The sequence below is a fragment of the Aplysia californica genome, unplaced genomic scaffold, assembly GCF_000002075.1.
Source record: "Aplysia californica isolate F4 #8 unplaced genomic scaffold, AplCal3.0 scaffold00089, whole genome shotgun sequence".
Classification (NCBI taxonomy): Eukaryota; Metazoa; Mollusca; class Gastropoda; order Aplysiida; family Aplysiidae; genus Aplysia; species Aplysia californica.
In genome coordinates, this window is record NW_004797359.1 from 1,464,173 (window position 1) to 1,477,540 (window position 13,368).

Genomic DNA, 13,368 nt, shown 5'->3' on the forward strand with positions numbered 1-13,368 from the left:
CTCTCTCTCTCTCTCTCTCTCTCTCTCTTCTTTTCATCTTCATCCTCTGTTGCCTCTGAGAACCGAGGAAAGAAGCAATTTACCACGGTAGGCCCACTCTACAGCTCTTTAATTGAGATGTTGTTGTTTCTCTATGGCTCCCTTGACTCCATCAATCCACATTTTGCGTGATCTGCCTCTTCTTTTGTAGCCCGAGTACTTGGCGTTAAAGGCTCTCGAGGCTGGCTGATTAGGTAGCAGCATTTGTGGCAGGTGGCCAAAGCTTTTGATTCGTTGGTTTTCTGTGAAATGAGTTCTCTGGGAGAAGTAAGGTGAGGCTTTATGTCATTGAGGCGTTAAGCTAGCCATGAAGACCGACCCGGGTCACCCCGAAACGTTGCTGGCTAAAGGGGCTCTGGTGAAACGGTGACTGGCCTAACAAGCCAACGGGGGATACATTTATGCAGCTACAAAATAAGCCAAGGGTTTCATAGCACCGCCCTCTTATTAAAGCCGAGTCCTTACGTTCTACGTGCAGGAATAATCATCAGTTATTGTAGAACTATAATTTGCTTGATCGATATACCACCAGTGGCAAAGAGGTCCTTTGATCATAAGTGAGTTATAATGAAGCTCTCGCGTAAACAAATATAATATGTTGATTGCTGGGGAAATATCCTTGTCGACCTCTGTGTGTTTGCCTTCGTCAATAAAGTGATGAAACAATCTGCAATGAATATACCCTAAGCCCAACCCAAGAGATATATCAATAACCATAACAAAAACTCTGAACCCTAGGCTCTATGTCATTATCATCGTTTTTCTTTGATCAAGAGGGGATCACAGTCAGCAATAAATGCCCCCAGCCCTAACCATTACCATAACCCTAACCATAAACCTCTACATTATATTTGTTTGCCTTTGTTCATGAGGGGACAACACAATCTGAAGAAGGTGCACCATAACCCTAACCATAAGGTGCACCATAACCCTAACCCCTCAGGCGTTTTTGGCCGTTTTGAGCTACTAAGACCACGAGATCAGAAAATAAAGGCTCTATCTACTCTATCGAAATCGAAAGAATATTCGGAGTTCGTTATCAAGATATTCAAAGAGTTGCATTCGAAAAAGCTTCGCATATTATTGTGAAACTCACAAATTTGGTGGGTGGTTAGCGGGTGCTCTGGTGTGGTTTACTCCTTCTTTCCTATCAAACATCTATCGTCCTTATCTCCCCCTTCTTCTTTTTAAAAATGTTTGTTACTCTCTTGAAACACCTCTTAACTGCTGGCGCTCATACAACCTTATGCAGTTGCGAGCGACATAAAACCTCTAATAGAACTAAACTCACAAATTTGGACGTCAAATTTCTCAAAAGTAGTTATTGAGCAGATAGAACTCCGCGAGGGCAGTAGTGCATACAGACGTAAGTCATTCTTGGCATTCTTGTATGCAATACTGCCCGCGTTCGTAGTTCTGGGGTAGCGAAATGCACCGTAAAAGATCACCTGTGGTGTTGCTAAAACGAGTGTATAGAATAAACAGACAAATAACGGGGTTTAAAAGGGAGATAGAAGAAACAAGATAGACTCAAGAACAAAACATATAGGTGACACAATGAAAACATGATAGATGGACGGGGAACGAAATAACTTTGTAGATGACGTGGACTAAATAGGATAAACAGACAAATAATACACTATACAAGAGGCAGGGAAGATACAAGGTAGTCAGACTGACAAACAAAGTATGATGGGGATACTTCTTGTATATTTACTATTTCATCAAGGGGAGATGCAGTTTTCTATGGTAGGCCAGGCCAGCTCCTCGGCTCTTTCAATTGGGATATTATGATTTCTAAAGGGTTCCTTGACACCCTCAATCCTTCTTTTGCCTTCCACTTGGGATAATAATATGAGTTAAAAAAAACCCAGAAGCACAGAGGTGATTGAGGTGTCGGTGTAGTAGCTATGGAAACAGGCGACAAGCCTTTATCTCTTATCTCTCGCCACCTCAGACAGATTCCAAAGTTGTGACAGGCCAATCGTTCTAAAATGTTTTGTTAATGTGACAGTTTGACACCGGTTTAGGTGATTCCAGTTACCCAACAAGTTTTGTGAAATAGAATTAAATAATCCCTAAGCTTGTTTATGATAAAATAAACACACAATAATTAAGTACAAGAATGTGACTTCTGAAGAATATATTAAGCTGAAAAAGGGTCTACTTCTTCTCCCGTGGACTGCCATCAGTTGGGCTGCCTCTGACTGATGATAACAATTAATCTCCTCCACTCCTCTCAGCTCTCTGTTGTCCTCAGTGGAAAAGGTCTACATATCAATACAAAAAAGGGGGGGGGGTTGCAGATAAAATAAAGAAGCATCAACGACCGATCTTGGATTGGATCGCAAACAGATAAAACAGATATCAATCAATTAATCAAAAATCGATAATGGCGAACATAATAATTGTTCGTTATATTTTACTCCTGGGATACATAAAATTTCGATAATGCAGAGACAAAGGTAGGGCGTGACATTTTTTAAAGTAGCATCAAAAGTAAATACGTGTATTGTTGAGAAGACGATGTAAGTAAATAACATAGGATACAATTTCACCTTTATCGACCTCCCCCCTCCCCAGGGAAATTACACGAAAAATATGATTTACAGTAGCATACAGAGAGAGAGAGAGAGAGAGAGAGAGGGGGGGGAGGGGGCTTAATTCTAAACATGCTATGCCTAGACATAATCAATTACGTTATTATCATACAGTAGACGACGGCTTTCGCTGCTGAGACTGCAGAAAGGTCATAATCTGTAACTCCTGGCGTCGACTGGAATACAAGTGGGGTATATTGAGTCTTGCAGCGGAAAATATGAAGATATAAAAAAACAACAACAAACAAATTAAAGTTAAATTAGAAACTTTATCTGGAAAGGGGACGGGGAAAGTGTGGCATACAAACGTTAAACTTTAGAGAGTGGAAAAATTTCCTGCGAGAAAGAATTTTTAAAAGTTGTGAGAACTACATCTGAAAATTTCCTGCGAGAAAGAATTTTTAAAAGTTGTGAGAACTACATCTGTTAGGAGATGGCAGCGGGCAGGTAAGGAAACCATTGCAGAGAGTTGAGGAAAGAGCGAATAGGACGGAGAGGGGGGGTGTGAAAAGATGAGAGAGAGAGAGAGAGAGAGAGAGAGAGAGAGAGAGAGAGAGAGAGAGAGAGAGAGAGAGAGAGAGAAAGACAGAAAGAGCGAGAGAGATGGTAGAGAAAAAGAGCGAGAGAGAGAGAGAGAGAGAGAGAGAGAGAGGGGGGGGGATGAAGTGAAGGAGAGAGAGAGAGAGAGAGAGAGAGAGAGAGAGAGAGAGAGAGAGAGAGAGAGAGAGAGAGAGAGAGAGAGAGAGAAAGACGGTGAAGTAAAAAATTCTGAGAGATAGGAGCAGTCAGAATTCCTCAACAAGAGAGATAGGTAGAGAGAGAGAAAGACTGAGAGAGAGAGAGATAGAGATAGATAGATAGATAGAGAGAGAGAGAGAGAGAGAGAGAGAGAGAGAGAGAGAGAAAGAGAGAGAGAGAGAGAGAGAAAGAGAGAGAGAAGGGGGGGAGACAGAGATAGAGACAGAAACAGAAAGACAGCGAGAGAGCAAACATTGGAGAAAACATCCCACTTAAATTGGAATCCCGCCTAGCGCCGTCTCGTGAGTGTCGCAGGAAGCCACACAGGGGAGCCAGTCCGGATAGTTCATCTCCCTCTTTATTAAACACTTGTCTTCTCCCGAACTCTACACTGTCAAATGAGAGTCCGTTTTAAAAGAAAAAAAAACCCAACAACCAAAGAAAGAAAAAAGAAAACCAAGTTGATTTGAATAGTTTCTCTCGGGGGACGCGCAGTCTATTCGTGTCACGACGTGGTGGAATCAGGCTCTCGTCAATTTTTGGGTATGTGGAGTTATTGGTATCATCTTAAATATTTTTTGCTTGTCTTTATTTGGATGATAATAATATCCATAATTTATCTTCAATACAAGTCGAAATATTTACGAATGAAGGTGAAGGAGGTGCAGGTCACCTGGTTTCAGAGGTAAAGTTAGTGAGAAAACGACTGCTAAAAGTTAGTTATTTCCTTAGCTTAAGAGTCCGTGGTAACTGGAAATTTACATTTTTTGTGTGTGTGCCTTCAATCAACGTTTTTCAGTTAAATCCACACAGAAATGAGTTCTTTAACGGGTAAGAAAGGTGTTGAGCCAAAAACCAAAAATTTGATAAAAATTCACAAACCCGCGGAAAAATGCCACTTTCTTCACTTTGATTATTTTGACGAGACCCTGATTCCACCACGCTGCCTCACACTTCTTTCGAGGACGTGGATAATTAGGTCAACTCTGGCGCCTGAAATAAGACGCTATAGAGGAATACAAAGACGTATCAAAAAAGGAAACAGAATGTTGATTTGATTCAAGTTTTTTAGAATGCGTAAACACTGAATAAAACATTGATCTCTATGAATTTTAGTTAACCAGTAATCATCATCTGTGCCTTTCGCCCCTGGCAGGGTATATGCCACATACAAGCGCCTTCCATTTATCTCTGTCCTGTGCCATCCTTCCTAGTCCGTTACAAGTGAGCTTCATCTCTCTCATGTCCCTTTCCACACACCTCCTCCTTGTTTCTCGTGGCCTACCCCTGCCTCGTGCTCCCTGTGGGTTCCATTGCAGTGACTGTCTTGTGATGTAATTGCTGGGCTTTCTGAAGGTGTGTCCCATCCAACGCCACTTTAACAGTCCTAATTTCTACTTCTATATCCTTTTGTCCTGTCCTTTTCCATAGCTCTTCATTTCTTATTCGATCCTGCCTCTTAATTCTTAGGATACTCCTCATACATCTGTTGATGAAAGTCTGGACTTTATTCAGCACTGTCTTTGTTTTCTTCCTAGTTTCGCAGCCGTAGAGGAGCACAGACTTGACATTGGAATTAAAGAGTCGAATCTTGGTGCGTAGGGAGTCGTTGTTTTTTTATTTCCAGACTTTGGATAATTGCTTGAATGCTGATCTTGCCTAGGCGGTTCTTGTTTTTACATTAGGCAGTAATGAAGAGTTTGCGTTTTTCAGGAAAAGTCATTTTTGTTCGGGTTTTAAAAAAAATAAATTTTGTAAGTGTTTTTCGGCGCTCGCAACTGCAAGGAAAAGTCTGCCAAGACCAGCGGCTTTGGTGGTGCAGAGGTTAGGCGTCTCGCCGTTGCACGCAGGAGACCCAGATTTGATTCCAGAGTGGTTCTCTCTGCTGGGATGATGTTGTATCCCTCTCAGTGAGGATAGAAGCCCACCTCCTAAGTGATCTAAGTTGTGTCAACGGGACGTAAAAACACTTTCAGAAAACCCCCCCCCAAAAAAAAACCAGTCTGCCAATCTTTTAAGAAAGAAGTAAAAGTGTCTTGTACCTACAGCTGTAATTTACACAGTTATGATAATTATTCACTTCGGTTAATTTTTAAAAAAATCGATATCTTTGTTAACTTTCACCGGCGCCTGTGGAGAAGCTGCTCTGCGTTTAGTTTAGCCAACACGCGTATAAGGCATGAGTTTAACTCCCTTGTGTTGAGGGTTTTTATCGAGTATCTCCATCTTTCTGCAGGGACGTTGTATCCCTCTCAGCCCGGGTTGGCCCTGATGGTTCAGGGTCGAATCCCGCCTTCTAATTGATTCATTATCATCACCATCATCCTGCGCCAGATCTGCGACAGACATCCAGTTGATTACTTGATCTAAATTGTGTCGATGGGCGCGCGAAACGCTTACATTAAAAGAAAATAAATCCCTGCAATGATAGACCAGACCAGACCATCCATAATGTATTTATAGAGGCACCAGTTATCCACGTCTACGTGCTGTTTTAGCCTCTTTCTCGTGCCTCTCTGTCGATTAATCATTATTTTTTTCCAGTTTGGTTGTACTTTTATGCACTCTGTATCTATGGGTTTCGACTCACTGTACTGATTGTATTTTGAAATTTGTACATCGACCTGTGGCCTCAAATTCCGGACTGGATTAGCATAGTGTCACAGCAAGCTAAAATAGCGAAACAAACTCGACGGTAGCTGACATTTATTACGTCCAGGTCCCGGCAAACTGAAGCCTGTGTTCCGTATCTTGCGATATGAGAACCAGTCATTGAGGGTATCGATTGATACACGAACACTTCGAGTGATTTGTTAATTAATTTAGAAGAGCCACCGCTAGCTTCGATATTACCAGCGCTGCCTGGGCTTTCTAAAACTTCTTCCCTGGGCAGCCTTATGTGGACATCAGAAGCGTGCTCTGTTGACAATCAAAATAATTATACGAGAAACGTATAGAAGGATATAGAAGCGCAGCAAACGACATAAAAATGGTGGTGGACAAATTGTAATGTAACTCTCTCTCTCGTCTCTTCTCTCTCTCTCTCTCTCTCTCTCTCTCTCTCTCTCTCTCTCTCTCTCTCTCTCTCTCTCTTTCTCTCTCTCTCTCTCTCCATCTCTTTTCTATTCTCTCTCTCTCTCCCTCTCTCCCTCTCTCTCTTCCTTTCTCTCCCCCCCCCTCTCTCTCTCTCTCTCTCTCTCAACCGTAATAGGGTGCGAACGAGGCCAGACAGGTTGACGAAAAGTGGACAACAGAAAGAAAACTCAGGGGTTGTCAAAATGGAATGATCAATACTTCTGTTTACCTCCAATCTTTTAGTAAATTTTTTTTGGGTGCGTTCTCGATGGTATTTTATGTAGCGTAGCGCTTGCCTTGCCAGTGAAGTTATCACGAGTTTGATGCTTGTTTATAATCCTGGCGATTTTGTCTGAGAGCTGTCACTTTTCCTGGCACAAACCGAGTCTCGACAGACGGGCGTTTTAAAATGTTATTGTGGATTTCATACCAACTGACGGGTGTTTTAATGTTGATGTGGCCTTCTCACCAACAGGCGGGTGTGTTAATGTATGTCGCTGTGGCCTTCTACTTTTTACCAACAAACGTGGAAGGAACAAGGGCGTAAAGCTTGATGAAAAGAGAACAGCAGACAGCATTTCATTTTCTTTGTCACTTATATCATAACTTTTTTCCCCTCGAATAAGGGGGTCGAGTTTGACGATAGGAAAGCAGACTGTATTTAATTTCCCATGTCACTTAAATGTTTTTTTTCCGCTTTCTTTTCGTCTCTGCATTTTCTTTCTTTATTTTCCGTCAGACATGACTTACCTTTTCTCCTCACTATTGTTTAGATATTGTTGGTATGTTAGTTACTCTTTAATGATATCCTCTAATATATCTTACTGCTGAAGTTTATATATATATATATTGACTCTTTCTGCGATTCTCTAAACTAATTCTATTATGCTTGTCCTTTTTCTAAGTTCGCTGTGTGGTTGGCGGGTGCTCTGGTGTGGTTTGTGCATTCGTTACTGTAAAAAATCCATCGTCTTTTTCTCTTATTCTTATTTTCTTTGTCTTTCACTTTCTAGTAAAACCTTTAATCTTCGGCGCTTATATAACCTATTCGTGTAACAAGTGCCATAAACATTTAAGAAAACTAACCTAGAACTTGCTGTTATTTGAACTCTTTTAATTTTGTAAATGTCATTTGCTCAAGACTTAACATCGGTTATCTTTTCTAGATCTAGTGGTTTATCTACCAGACTTGAAATCGAAATCTACCCGACTTGAAATCGTAATCTACCCGACTTGAAATCGTAACCTACCCGATTTGAAATCGTAATCTACCCAACTTGAAATCGTAACCTACCCGACTTGAAATCGTAATCTACCCGACTTGAAATCGTGAGACTGAGAGTTTGGGGTTTCGAGGCTCAACTCCATCCTACGTTGAGACGAGACCTTGAAAATGACACTTCACCCGAATGTTCCCCTGTGGCTAGGTTCCATGAGAAATTGACGTTAGATTTCGAGGTCCTGTCTCTTAAATAACCTTCAAGGGAAGGTTGCACCTAAACAATTTCGCACACATTTTTCCCCAAGACTTCCGTTTTTCTCATACCACCAACATTTTTTCATTACCCGGCTCCACCCTCCCGTGGGATTTTGCGGTGAAGGATACCCGGGGTGGGCGGTCCCTCTTGGGGTTTTGACAGACCAGGAAGGGACACTGGAATGGCGTTAAGTTGGCGAACGAATTTCCGGTGACTGACCAGCGAACTATTTCCATCACTTCTGACCTCCAAAAATGTCTGGAGCCAGGACTCGGACTGAGAAATGTGCCGAGTGGAAAGCTGACCTGAGGATGCTATTTATAGAAAAGGGGGAAACAAGAAGGAAGAAATAAACAAACAAACAAACGAACAAACAAACAAACAAACAAACTAACTAACTAACTAACTAACTAACTAACTAACTAACTAACTAACTAACTAACTAATAAACCAACTAACTAACTAACTAACAAGAACACGTTCAGGTGGGCGATGGTTCATACATTGTTTTGTTACATTTTTATAAGTTGGTCCTGTTTCCTGATTGGAAGCCGAAATTGGTAAATTATGAGGAACATATTATTGTGTTAATTAATGTGGTAGTTAAAATTAGATTTTTTTTCTTCTAAATAACAAAAATATTGCTTGGAAATACGATTTTTTAGATCTAACTTTGGCGATTTATATTAATGATGATGATGATGATGATGATGATGATGATGATGATGATGATGATGATGATGAGTTGGGAATGATGATGTACAAGAACATTGACGTTATTTTGGCTCTTTGTTTGGTGCCTACCGTAGACCCCCCCCTCCACAGGCTGTCCTTGGGGTGGGGTGGGGTGGGGTGGGGAGAAGGGGAGGACATCACCCTCATTCCCAACTCCTCGCATAGAGTGACCAAAATTTGGAGTAAAGTTGTCGACAGAATCCCTAACATGTAATACACGGTATTCTCGAAAAATCACATGGGGGCCGCTTCTAACTGATGAATTTGTTCGTGCGATCAGACTTTCCAACAACGAAAAATGTGACTAATTACCTACGCATTAATTTTTGTGGTAAACGAAAAAAGGTCATCATTGCCTTTCTCAGCCTGCACCAGGGTATAGGCCACTGGCAAACACCTTCTCAGCCTGCACCAGGGTATAGGCCACGGGCAAACACCTTCCACCTTTCTCTATCCTGGGCTAGCCTCTTGATGTTATTCGAAAAAGGTAATATGTACAATATTTCTCAAAATCTTGACGTATTTACAAGTTATCTCTGTCTGCCGCTCGAGTCACTCTGTTTGTTAGATCTTGTGAAAAAGATTATTTAAAAAACACCCCCCCAAAAAAACAACAACAACAAAACAACCCCCAACAAAAACAAAAAAACAGGGCCCGCAGTCTACACAGAATCATGTCGATGCGTCTTCTTATAAAACCAGCAGCTAGATCTTCAAACAAAATTTTTAAAACCAACACACACACACACTCGCACACACAAGCAAGCAAACAAACAAACAAACAACAAACAACAATACCTGTATATCATACAGTAGAGAAGGACCACATTACACGGAACAACTTCTGTCGCTGACTCAGATATCACTGGGTCCACACATGTTCATAATATTATTATTATTATCACTACTACGCGCTTTCCCCATATCCGTCTCAGTTTGCTCGTAATGGTTTGCTCTTTCAGTGACCTTTTCCTGCAGCACGGTTCTAAACATGCACTTAAAAAATCTGTTGATCGTGCGTCTAAAAAAGGGTATGGTTTCAGTTTTAGCTGAGCAAAAAGCGGACGCTGATCCATCGCTTAAAAAAAAGATTTGTTGGTTTTTTTGTTTTTTGTTTTTTCGTAGAGAGGCGGGGGATGCTGATAACAGCACGTGCACTTGAAAGTTTAAAGTTCAAACTTTTCTTGTGCGAAACGTAAAATGTCGTCGAGCAATTTTCTTTTTTTTACTTTACAGTTCGAACAAGTGCTATGGCACGATTCGAAACTAAAAGCTCCCCTTTTTTAAAAAAGGATTGTCGTGTTTTTCGAGCTTTTAATTTTTTACAGATTTGTTTAGGGTGCACGCCGATCTCTAGTGCTCAGCCCGGGTACGCGATGCAGCAAAATTATACACGTTAGCTATTTTTTGTTGTTCTTGTTGCAACGTTAAAAACGTGGGTGGGGCAAAAATTGCACTCTCACTTGCATACTAGCAACCATGCAACGAGAGGAAATGTTCCTAGTGTGCGTGGAAAGCAAATTCCCAAGTCAACATTCCTAGATTTGATTTGGTCTAAAACTCTCCTCGAATGATCAAGTAACCTAAGAATGATTGCACTTTCACCGAATGATCAAGTCACCTAAGAATTATTGCACTTTCACCGAATGATCAAGTCATCTCAGAATGATTGCACTTTCACCGAATGATCAAGTCATCTCAGAATGATTGCACTTTCACCGAATGATCAAGTCATCTCAGAATGATTGCACTTTCACCAAATGATCAAGTCATCTCAGAATTATTGCACTTTCACCGAATGATCAAGTCATCTCAGAATTATTGCACTTTCACCGAATGATCAAGTCATCTCAAAATTATTGCCCTTCACTTTCACTCTTCTTCGTCATGTGTGGTTTAAGGGTGCTCTTGTTTGGTTTGATCCTTCTATCGTAAAATATCCTATCAAACATACTAAATCATACTTCTTTCGTCTGCTTCTTCTCTGTGCATGCTACTCTCTTGTAACCCCTCTAATCTTCAGCTCTTATATGAACACATTTTTTGTGTTGCAAATGCCTTAAAACTTTTACTGAATCTAAATCTCGGCTTTTATATTAATGACCTATTTCATTTTTGTTACAAATGAAATAATCCTCTTATCAAAATTTTACACATCGTTCATTTTCTTGCTCTTCCACAGAACGTCATCATAAAGCAAGGCTCAAGGTCACACATCTGTCCAAGAACACTGCAGGTCATCGCGTCCAATACCGTCTCTACGCATTGACGCTTCACATATTATATCGGGAAAACCGAGTTGTTCTGACGACATGACTCAACTACATGCACATGGATCCTTCACCTAATGGCAAATTGTTGCATTGGACATTCCCGGATATTCCACGTGAACATCTGAATGTATTTACACACTTACAGAGCAACCTGGGAATACAGATATTCACCACTGAATTCGTGTCTGTATTCTGGATGGAATCTTTGAAGTACCTTCCACTACTTCCAGAAATCCAGTGAACACTTCTGCCCGAGTTTTTGCGGTTATTATATTGATTGGGTTACCGAAAACTGTTTGACGACTACAGAAAAGTGAAGCTGCTCAAACTTTCCGGAAAATCATTTAAACAACTGTGGATACAAACCTGGGCTCTGGAGATCTGACCAACCGTTAAGTGGAATAGACACACAAGGCTGACATTTGTTCAGATATTGCACACGAGTTTTATTAAGTCAGGACATTTGACGCAACGACCACACCGCCAAACGTGTGTGTGCCTTTCTGTGGGAGAATATTCCCTGCTCGTACAAACACATCACCGAAGAGCTACGGAGCTACAATGGGCAGATCCCACAGATAACAACATATCTGGTGAGTAACATCGTTCATGGATCTTTTTCTGTTGTGTGTGATATTATCTAGATCTATAATGAAGAATAGCGCATTTTTTGCATTCTTCTTGTTATTTTTGCGTTGTGATCGTTTTGGTTTTCTGGATGCCTTTATTTGGCTTATATATCTAAAGATAGATAGACAGACAGACAGGCAGACAGACAGACAGACAGACAGACAAACAGACAGACAGACAGACAGACAGACAGACAGACAGACAGACAGACAAGATAGATAGATAGATAGATAGATAGATAGATAGATAGATAGATAGATAGATAGATATATAGATAGATAGATAGATAGATAGATAGATAGATCATGTACCGTCAGTGCAAAACAGAAGTACAAGTAAGTCAAATTTGACTGAAACTTAATTTGTGGACAACTTTTCACCTTTTTTTGACCACGTAAATGCTATTAGTAAAAACAAATTTTAATTGTACAGATGGAAAAAAAACCTTTGAAAAACGTACAGATGGAACCAAGAAAACCTTTGAAAAACAGTTGTTGTTTTTTTTATATGAAAGTTTAAAAGAAAAAGATTGAAGTTTTCAGCGTCTAAATAAAACTTCCGCGACCTGTCGTTTTTCTCCCTGTGGGATTAATCAAAGTTGCTGGGTTTTGTAAGAAAAATCCAAGCTTCTCCTTTGGTTAAATCCCACAGGGCCCCGCAGTACACAGACACAACTTGAGATACTATCGACTTCCCTCTTTGGACATTTCTTTATTTCTTTGGGCAATTATATGTTGGATTTTTTGGTAGAAGATCTTCGATTTTACCTGTTTTCTGGACATTGTACTAAGTAGACAACCCCACCCCCACCCCCCAATTTTTTTTTAAATTAAAAAGTTTAAATCCACCATCATCGTCAACGACAAAAGCAAACAAATATAAATAACAAGCAAACAAACAAAAGGCTCGAACAAAACAAGGGAGCAAAAAATAACAAACAAACAAACAAACAAACAAACAAACAAACAAACAAACTCAACGATAATTAAATTTGATTTCTAGGAACGATTTGTTTTTAAAACACTCATCTGTTACCTAAGAATAGATAGGTTAATAAATGCATGGACGGATGAATAAATGAATAATTATCTATCTGGGTGGATGGATAGAGGTATCGGTGGATCGATGGATGCATGGATGCATGGATGGATGGATGGATGGATGGATGGATGGATGGATGGATGGATGGATGGATGGATGGATGGATGAATGAATGAATGAATAAACCGGCGGTCAAAAAACAACAACATAGACTTATTGTCGGTGATAACACTAGGCATTGGGCCCCGCGTAAACTAGGAATATTTCCACTGGTCGCACGGCTGCGAATATGTAAATGAGGCAATAATTTTCGCCCGGTTGTCTTTCTTCCTCGCTTAGTGACGTCACACTTCGCTGCTGCACGACCAGTGTGGAAACTTACTGCCCTAGTGTGCATGGGGCTTTATCTGGGAACCCTTATCGCAGGCGGACTTGCATGAGGCTAATTCCGAACCGCAATTTATTATTGTAGTCCCACATTAACCAACTAACACAGTTATCCAGAGATAAGCAAATTCCCCTTTCGCAACTGATCTATAATTTGTGGCAATGGCAGCTTGTTTGCTTTAGTAGAGGTTTTACGGCGCTAGCAACTGCATAAGGTCATATGAGCGCCAAGGGGTGGATGTCAACAGAGAAGTCTTTACAGGGAATCAGACTTACTCTGCTCACCTCTCTAGCTTCAACAGCACAAAGTCTGCTTCGACTATCAAGGCACCCCGGAAATAGCGGGTCACACGAGTGTGGCAAACATACTAA

The 13,368-nt window shown here is 40.7% G+C and overlaps 1 protein-coding gene across 4 annotated transcripts in view; it reads left to right on the forward strand.

Moving 5' to 3' along the window:
- Nucleotides 1-13,368, forward strand: part of LOC101847570 — a 152,365-nt gene that overhangs the window by 85,714 nt on the left and 53,283 nt on the right. For all 4 annotated transcript variants that reach the window (XM_013080509.2, XM_013080510.2, XM_013080511.2 and 1 more), the window contains one exon: nt 10,848-11,531. The gene's annotated coding sequence lies outside the window, so the exon portion shown is untranslated. The remainder of the gene's footprint in view (nt 1-10,847; nt 11,532-13,368) is intronic.